The following is a 10005-nucleotide window of genomic DNA, read 5'->3' as shown; positions in this document are numbered from 1 at the left end:
GGAGAAGGCGAGGCGCGGGGAGGAGGAGGAGGGGGAGGAGAGGGCGCCGAGGAGGAGGAGGAGGGGGAGGAGCGAGGCTGCGCCGCGTCCGCCGCTGCCAGCCCTCTGCTGGCCCAGGCTTCGCCTCCTGCGTCCTAACCCCTCCGCACTGTCCTCCCACCCGAGCCCCGAGGGGCCCTCTGCCGAGGTCCCCCCTCCCCCCGCCTGTGCCCCCCCCCACAACCCGGGCACACAGCCAGCCGTTCCTCTGCCCCCCACCGCCCCCCCACACACCCAGCGGTTGCGGGGTGGACGCTTGCTGAACGCATCATTAGATTTTGCAAACAGTTGTGGAGCACCCTCCGCGTGCCAGGCTCTGTGCCAGGGGCTGGGGGCTCAAAGACGACACAGACAGGTCCTGGATTGGAGGGACTCCCAGGCGGGGCGGGGGCGGGGCGGACGCGAGGACAACCGGGTAACAATACGACGCGCTGGGAAAGCTGGATCGGCGCCCGCGGCCCGGGGCGCGGAGAAGTCACGGGGGAGAAGTTGGGCTGGGAGACCCGCGAGGCTCAGTTCCGCTCGGGTGCGGGCGGAAGGGGCGCGGGGAAAGGGGAGGCTTGTGTGCCGGCGCTTCTCGTGAGGACAGGCTCAGAGCGGCCTTGACGATCACGGACTTTTATGGTGGGTCCCTCTGGCCCCGGCACTCCTCAGCCCCTCGCATCACGCTAACCATCATTGTCTCTGTAACAGGAAACTGAGGCCCAGGGGTGGACGGCTGTGGGTGGAGGAGAGGGCAGGAGCTGCCCCGGGAGTGAGCAGGTGGTTGGGGGTATCAGAGGGTAAGGAGTGGGTGAGAACCCGCCCCCTCCCCCAGCAGCAAAGAAAGAGAAGGAGAGGAAACGGGTCCCCATTCCCCACCCCCACCCACCCAGGAGCCTGCAGTGCTTGGGACGGTGGTCAGTGTTGTCAGGGGCAGAGTAGGTAGGTCATGAAGACAATTTCCCTCCGCCCTCAGACGTCTACACCAGGGTTTCCCCGAATATAAGGCGCCTATAGTCAGGGGTTGTGTAGGGCCGGAGCCCTGCCAGAGTGTGCATTTCTAACTAGCTCCCAGGGGATGTGATGTTCCCTGTCTTAGGACTTCACTTTGGGTAAAGGAAGACTATAGGAGACAGGTTTACCTGTGGTGCTTAGTGTTAGATGTCAAGAGCCACCTGACAACCCTAGCTATCAGTGGACAGAGTATCAGCCTGTGGACTGAAAGGTCCCAGATTTGATTCCAGCCAAGGGCACATGCCTGGGTTGTGGGCTGGATCCCAAGTAGGGGGTGTGCAAGAGGCAGCCAATCAATAATTCTCTCTCATCATTGATGTTTCTATCTCTCTCTCCCTCTCTCTCCCTCTCTAAAAAAATATCAATAAAAATAAAAAAAGAGCCACCTGCTATAGGGTCAAATGATTTTTGACAAGAGCAGCAGCAAATGATGCTGGGACAGCTAGACATTCAGGTGTGTTTGGTGTTGGGGGTGGGAGCCCTGTTTCATACCATATACAAAATTCCATTTAAGAAGGTCTAAACATAAACTAAATGGATAAGTCTTCCAGAAAAACATAGATGATTATTTTCTCAATTTTTCAGTAGTCAGAGATGTCTTAGAAAGGACATAAAAAAACAGACCCTAAAAAAGTTGAGAAATGAACTTCGTCAAAATTTAAAACTTTTGTTTATCAAAAAAACACTATCAAGAAAATAAATAAGTGAGCCACAGACTGAGAGGAAATATTCATAACAGATATATCTGACAAAGGACTTTGCAACTCAGTAAAGAACTCCTGTAACTCAATAATAATAATAACCAAAATAATGGGCAAAAGATGTGAACACACCTCACAAAAAATGATGTATAAATAGCCAATAAGCATATGAGAAAATGCTTACCCAATATAATTTGTCATTAGGAAATTGCACATTAAAACCATAAGCAGGTATCACCATGCATCTACCCTATGATTCAACAATTCCACTCCTAGGTAGTTATCCAAGAGAAATAAAACCATCTGTCCACAATACCTATACAAGAATATCAATGCATCTTTATTCATAACTAGAGGCCCGGTGCATGAAATTCATGCACAGGTAGGGTTCCTAGGCCTGGCCAGCGATCAGGGCCGATTGGGGCCTTCCAGCTGCCAGCCGGGGCCTTCCTTTGTTCCGTGCCGCCCCCTGGTGGTCAGCACACATCATAGTGAGCAGTCAAACTCCCAGTTGGTTGAACTCCTGAAGGGACAATTTGCATATTAGCCTTTGATTATATAGGATAGCCAAAACCAGAAAACAATTCAGATGTCCAGCAACAAGTGAGTGGATAAATAAATTGTAGTATATCTGTACACTGATATGTATATTCACTCATCAATGTGGGGGGGGGACCCAAACTACTATTTAAAGATTATTTCTACCATATTACAACATGGTCGAATGACAGGTGTGTTACTAGTATACTGCACGATAGAAGGCAGGCATGAAAAAAACATAGTGTAGGATTCCTGGGGGTTGTGATCTTGATGCTGTCCCTACACTCACAGACCTTGATGTGGCTGGTCCAGAGACCCAGTTTATTCTTCTTACAAATTAGCAAAAGGACTCCAGAAGAGACAGAAATATTAACAGGCCAATTTCAATAGAGTTGTCAAAGAATTGCTCCCTCAAAAAACATCAGGTAGTTCTGCAGGAGAATTCTACCAAACATTTAAAGAACAGATATCTTTAACTCTTCTAGAACAGCGATTTTCAACCAGTGTGCCTCAGGAATTTTTACAACATGCAATACCTGACTAGTCAGGGGCACTGACCACTTTTCCCTTAGATTTTCAAATTTAAAAAAATTACAACAGCCAACCCAACGATAGCCATCCAGTGTGAATGAATCAAAATTATACCTTTTTTTTTTTTGTCAGATCCACAAAACAAGAATTATCAAAGCTATTCACAAAGAAATAGATAACCTAAATGGTCATGTATCTATTAAAGAAATTGGAGAAAAAAATAACCCACAAGAAATATTTCCAGGGATAGGGGGGATATTCCATAATGATGAAGGATCAGTTGATCAAGAAGACATTTCAAGCCTAAATGTGTATGAATACAATAATTAAACCTCCAGGTGCCTACCATCGCCAGAGTCATTTAACATGGCTCCGGGTGTGTTGGCCAATATGAACAGACGAGAAAAACAAATAACAGGCATAAATACTAGAAGGCGGCGGCTCGGGTGATACATGGTATACCTAGAAACTCGAAAGTATTGACTAAAAATAGAAATAGAAATGATGAGTGCCATCAGGGATGTAAAGCAATAAACCAGTTTCCACAGGTGGAAAGAGTGATAATTGATATTAAACTTGCTGGAAGATGATTTGTCATTATTTACTAAAATGCTCATGTGTACGTGTCCTTAGCCAGGGGACATTTGGGCAGGGAGGTTAGAATGAAAAGTAAGCACACACAGAGAGAGATGTTTGGGTGAATGAGGGTTTAGAACTGGGGTTCTGGGGAGAAAGCTTCACCCCAAGGCAGAGGAAGTGACTCAGGGCAGAGTTGGCCAAGATGGCTAGAAGCTTAGGCAGGGGTCCCCTCACCCAGCCAAGCCAGGGCAGCCACCGATGGAACAGGAAGATGAACTCAACGCCAGACGAATGAAGGACTTGGAGTCCATCTCTACAGGGAGAGGAGCGTGTAGGAGGCAGGCTCTGGAAAAGACAGAATGTCATGATCTTCCCAAGAGGTGACAGAAGGAATCTGCTTCAGGCTACAGGTCTGCATCTGTAGGTCTGGCATTCAGCCCAGACGCTGAGGGAGCAGGGAGTAATTCCAAGGTGAGAAATAGGCTCGCTCCCAGACACACCTCAAGAGGGTGAGTCAGGAGGGTCTGGAAAAAGGGCAGCTCAGTGAGAACCAGGCAGACTGTAACTACTTTTGGGGGGATGGGGGTGGGTGGGAAGGAGCAGGGGAGTAGATTTCTGGTAACATTTCCTATTTGTTGTTTTTGTTATTCTATCTCAAAAACCAAAGTTTAGATTTATGAACTAGAATACTAGACACACAGGAGCGTGCACCAGCAAGACAACTTCACAAATTAACGAGCACCCGTGTAGCCACCATGCCTGTGAAGAAATAAAGGCTGCCAGCCCAGAGGCCCCTCACAGATACATCTCCCCACAGCGATGACCACTGCCCGACTCTCCTGGTGATCGCTTCTGCTTCCTGGTTTTGCCACCTACACGTCACCATCCAATACCATTTCGTGGTTCCGTCTGGTTTGCTTTCCGACAGCTAAATGGAATCTTACAAGATGTCTTTTGTACACATGGCTTCTTTCCCTCAGTATTATCCTTTTTTTTAAATGATTTATTCATGTTGTCTGTGACTTTTTCCCTCCCACTCTGTGGGTATGTCTTTTCACTCTTCATGGCGTCTTTTGATGAACTGTTTTTAATTTTAACACAGTCGAATGCGTCAGTCTTTTCCTCTGTGGTCTGTGCTTTCGGTGTCTGGTTTAAGAACTCTTTCCCCACCCCAGAGGCCACATTATCTTTAAAAAGCTTTATCACGTTGCCTTTTTCATTTAGTTCTGGGATCCACTTCGAATTGATTTTTGTGGGTGATGGGAGGCAGGGGTCACATCTCGCATTTTTTCCACATGTTCCAACATACGTACTGAAAAGCCATCCTCCCCCGCCCCACTCTGCTGTGCCACCTTTGTCACAGAGCAAGTGTCCACACTGTACCCAGGCGAGAGAGGCCCAGGCCCTGGGCATAGCACCCCGAATATTATAATCATATGCATATTAAAAAAACACATGGTGTGTTGTTGTTTTTTTAATTGATTTTAGAGAGAGAGAGAAACATCGATTTGTTGTTCCACTTATTTATGCATTCATTGGGTGCCCTGACCAGAGATCAAACCCGCAACCTTAGATGACACTCTAATCAACCTTGCAACCCGGCCAGGGCCCATGGTGTGTTTCTTCACATTCGGAACATTCTCACAATTACTTATTTGATTACTGCTTGTGTCACATCCTCTATCTTCTTTCATTTTCGTCTCCAATAAAATGTATGTTGGGCATTCTAATGTTATTCCCCATTTCTCTTACCCTCTCTTCTTTATTTTCCTTCCATTTATTTCTCTCTGCTTCATTCTGGATGATTTCTTTGGTTCACTATTATCATTTCAACTGTGTCTCACCTGAAACTCATTTATTGAATTGTTAAGTCTAAGGATTATATTTTTCAGTCCTAGAATTTGATGTTGTTCTTTTTCAAAACCGCTGGCTCATTTTTCATACTTTCCAATTCCCTGTCAACAATTTCAAGCTTGACTTTTACCTCCTTGAACACAGTGAGAATGGTTGTGTTAAGGCGACGCCTGCTGCTTTCAATCTCTGTAGTCTCCACGGGTCTGCTTCTCTTGTACATTCTCGCTTATGAGTCTTGTCTCCTCAGACTATATCTGGTTCTCTTTCATTGTATACTAGAGGCCTGGTGCATGAAATTCATGCACTTGGTGGGGGTCCCTCAGCCCAGCTTACGCCCTCTCGCAGTCCGGGAGCCCTTGGGGGATGTCCGACTGACAGCTTAGGCCCACTCCCTGGACATCCTTAGCGCTGCCACAGAGGCGGGAGAGGCTCCCACCACCGCCGCTGCACTCACCAGCCGTGAGCCCGGCTTCTGGCTGAGTGGCACTCCCCCTGTGGGAGTGCACTGACCACCAGGGGGCAGCTCCTGCATTGAGCATCTGCCTCCCGGTGGCCAGTGCACATCATAGCGACCAGTCATTCCGCCGTTTGGTCGATTTGCATATTAGCCTTTTATTATATAGGATTGGGTTGTATTTGAAGGGAAAAATGGTTTTCAAATATTTGAGGCATAGGCTGATGCTATCTTCTTTTTTTTTTTTTTATTGATTTTTTACAGAGAGGAAGAGAGAGGGATAGAGAGTTAGAAACATCGATGAGAGAGAAACATCGATCAGCCACCTCCTGCACACCCCCTACTGGGGATGTGCCCGCAACCAATGTACATGCCCTTGACCGGAATCGAACCTGGGATCCTTGAGTCCACAGGCCGACGTTCTATCCACTGAGCCAAACCGGTTTCGGCGGCTGATGCTATCTTCTTCCAGAAAGGATTTTCATTGGTATCTTTAAGGTACCTGGGGGTAGGGGGAGAGAGGGCATTACCAGACCAGGACCAGTTTTTTAAATTCGAGTTCAAAGCTTGAAGTTTCCTGGGACACCTGATGACAGAGCTGAGTGAGCGCCCACGGTGGCCTGGTTACTGCATTCACCCTTCTCCCAAGTGCAGCCCCTTGGTCCTAGTCTAAGGAGATTGAATACAGGTAAGGATAGCCCTCGACTCCAACATTCCCTGAGTGGCTCCTCCTGAATCAGTAGGTGCTCCCCAGGTCAAAAGCACCTTGCGCCCTGCGTCCGGGCGAGACCAAACCAGAGGGAGTCGGACCTGCATTACCACCATTTGTCCACCATCCAGAGCTGAGGGGTCAGTGCCGACATGTACTCATAAGGAACTGGTGGACATTGAAATTGGGTCTCAAAAGAACTGTTGGTCCAGAAAGAAACTTACTACAGACTGATTCATTTGCCTGTCAGCATAACTATTATTGCTCGTCTCACATTCAGTTCTTATAAGTGTATTTCTAGTGACACATGATCTCGCTCATGTCGGGCCTCAGAGGGAGGATAGGGGAGGTTGGGGGGAGGGGGGAGAGATCAACCAAGGGACTTGCGTGCATGCATACAAGCCTAACCAATGGTTAAGGACAACAGGGGTGTGGGGGCATCCGTGGGGAGGGGTGGGGGATGGGAATGGGGGGATGAGGACAAATATGTGACACCTTAATCAATAAAGAAATTTTAAAAAAAACACACAAAAAACAAAAGCACCTTGCGTGCTCAGCTCATCCTTCTGGGTTTCTACTTGCAGACCTCAGCCAGGTAACCACTCATGCTTTTGTTGGCTCTTCACTGCTTTTTTTTTAAAAAAATAAACTTTACGCCCTAGCCAGTTTGGCTCAGTGGATACAGTGTCAGCCTGCCTGCAGACTCAGGGTTCCAGGTTCAATTCTGGTCAAGGGCAAATGCCCAGGTTTCGGGCTCAGTCCCCAGTAGGGGGTGTGCAGGAGGCAGGCGATCAATGATTCTCTCATCATTGATGTTTCTATCTCTCTCCCTCTCCCTCTCTGAAATCAATTTTAAAAAATCTATTTTTTAAAATAAATAAAATAAACTTTACATTGTGGAATAATTTTATACCTACAGAACTCCCCTGAATGTCCTTCATTCTGTCTGCTCTAACGTTAACATCTTACTTAACTGTGATACATTTGTCACAACCAAGAAATTCACTTTGGCACATTACTAGTAACTAAACTCCAGACTTTATTAGTATTTGACTAGTTTTTCCACTGATATCCTTTGATGGTAGGGCACCTCCCAGAATTCTGGGTAAGAAGCAGGACACCTGTGTCCTCTCCTCTCAGATCCCCAAACCCACCAGAGGACACATCTTGCCCACCCTATTGCTCTCCCTCCCCCGCCCCCATCCACCCCATGGGGTGGGACCAGGTGCAGGGCCCATACTAATCCCTCCCTCTAGGCCCTTCTCCCCAGCTCCTGCAATACTTTCAGGCCTGGAGCATCTGTTTCTAACGGAGTCCTCAAACCTGGCTCCTGGTTGGTGTGGGGCTGCGGGGGGAAGGACCTCACCAGACACACAAAGGGAGCAAGGATGATGCATATTGGACCCAACCCCTTCTACATAAAAATTAAAATGTGGTAACACTTCTTTTACTCTCCGGAAATGCAATCATAAATAATATGTCTTCTCACACTTACTTTTTAAAAATCACAATACAGTGCCTGAGCTGTAACAGAGGGAAAAAAGGAAAACAACTTGTCACCAAATAAAACATATTTCTAAGTGTCAACGCACAGGCACAGAGACACTGGAAACCGTGACAGTGTCAGATGCTTGTCCCTGCCTATAATAAATAAGTTAGGCTTTAAGATAAGCAGGAAGGCCCAAGCTGGTTTGGCTCAGTGGATTGGACCCGGCCTGAGGACTAAAGGGTTCGAGGTTCAATTCCGCTAAAGGGCACATGCTTGGGTTCCGGCACGATCCCCAGTAGGGGGATGTGCTGGAGGCAGCCGATCAATGATTCTCTCTCATCATTGATGTCTCTCTCTCTCTCTCCCTCTCCCTTCCTCTCTGAAATCAATAAAAATATTTTTTTTAAAAAAAGATAAGCAGGAAGGTCAGAAATTATTCTGTATAGGACAAGACAGAAATGAAAGAAGAGAGATATACTATCAAATGCTAGAATAAACATTATTTTCATCCGTGTTTTTAAAACTGCAAAAACCGGTTACCTTTTGCAGCCTATACATGTAATGGGAGTGGGGTCCTGGGCTGGGGTCATCCTTACCGGGTTTTCACTGATGCGAACCTCTGTCCTGCCCAGCAGTGCCCCCAATCACAGTGACATTAAAACCTGTCTCCCACACCCCCAGAATATCACACACACACACACACACACACACACACACACACACACACGCACACCCCTCCCAGAACCACTGAATTGTTACTTCAAATATTAGCCCAACAAGTGGATAAAATTCTGGCTGTCTCTATGGACGTACACATGCCCAAATGTAAACAGTGGTTTTCTGACAGAGAAGGGGGATTACAGGAAACATTCCCATTGTTCTCCCCGCCCCCCCCCCCCCCCCCCAGCATTTCTGCATTGTGTAAAATTTTGCTTACAACCTGTATGAACTTTGCAATACAAAAACACACACCGACAGATGTGTCAGGGCTCCCTCTAGGGTCCGTGTTCATCTTGTTCCTTTCAAGAAGGATTCAAATCAACGGCGGGAAACTGCTAATTAATTTTTTTTTTTTGCTGCCAAGACGGCTCTGCCTTGCAGCACGGCCTGCAGATGGCTCCCTCTCAGCCCAGCCCTGCGGCTTCTGACCCCTGCCTGCACCGCCGCCCGGTGGCCAAGGACCGTACTGCGCCCTCCGGCCGGCGATGCAGGAGGGGCAGTGGGCACTGCCACAGGAGCTCGGACCTCTACCATTGACCTCTTGGCAATCTGAAGCTTACCGGCCCCCTCTCAGAATAATGGTCTTTTTTTTTTTTTTTCCAGAGAGGAAAGGAGAGGGAGAGAGAGATAGAAACATCAATGATAAGAGAGAATCATTGATAGGGCTGCCTCCTGCATGCCCCACACTGGGGATCCAGCCCGCAACCAGGGCATGTGCCCTCACTGGGAATTGAACCGTGACCTCCTGGTTCATAGGTCGATGCTCAACCACTGAGCCACCCCGGTTGGGCAGAATAATGGTCTTTTAAATATATAAAATACACATGCTTAGAAGAAAACCAATAACATTGAAGTGGCTATCAAAATAGGTACGTGTGTAATATAGGAGTAAACGTGCTTCTCTCTTAGCGCTTTCAAAACCAGCTCTAGTGGCCAAATCTAATAACTAAGGATCTTCCACGCAATGAGGAGCAGCCACCATATTTTGGGTTATCGGTGACAACTTGACGTGCTAGTGTCTGTGATTTGTCTTGGTGGCAAAGTCACAGGTCCTGCTAACACTCATAATAGAAGGAAAAGATATTACTTAAAGCTTAGAGAAAGTCATTTTGTAATTTTTTTTCTCATCCCAGTTCATGGACTCCCTGCATTTTACACACCGACCCCCTTCGGTGCATGGCTGTGGGCATGGTTAAGACTCCTTGGAAGGGGCAGGGGTTTGGGAGAAGTGCTCTCAGGGAATATTTTAGGGGGGGAGGAGGTTAAGCGGGGAGGGAGGTAATTAGATTGAATGGCAAAGGCGGATCCCTGGGCTGGGTGCCCAGGGGTGACCCACACGGCCCCTCCCCTCCCTTCCTCGTTTGGATCCCACTCATCGGGAGGAAGTTAAAGC

This window comes from Cnephaeus nilssonii (assembly GCF_951640355.1).
Source record: "Cnephaeus nilssonii genome assembly, chromosome: 19".
Taxonomy (NCBI): domain Eukaryota; kingdom Metazoa; phylum Chordata; class Mammalia; order Chiroptera; family Vespertilionidae; genus Cnephaeus; species Cnephaeus nilssonii.
This window is presented reverse-complemented; position numbering follows the sequence as displayed.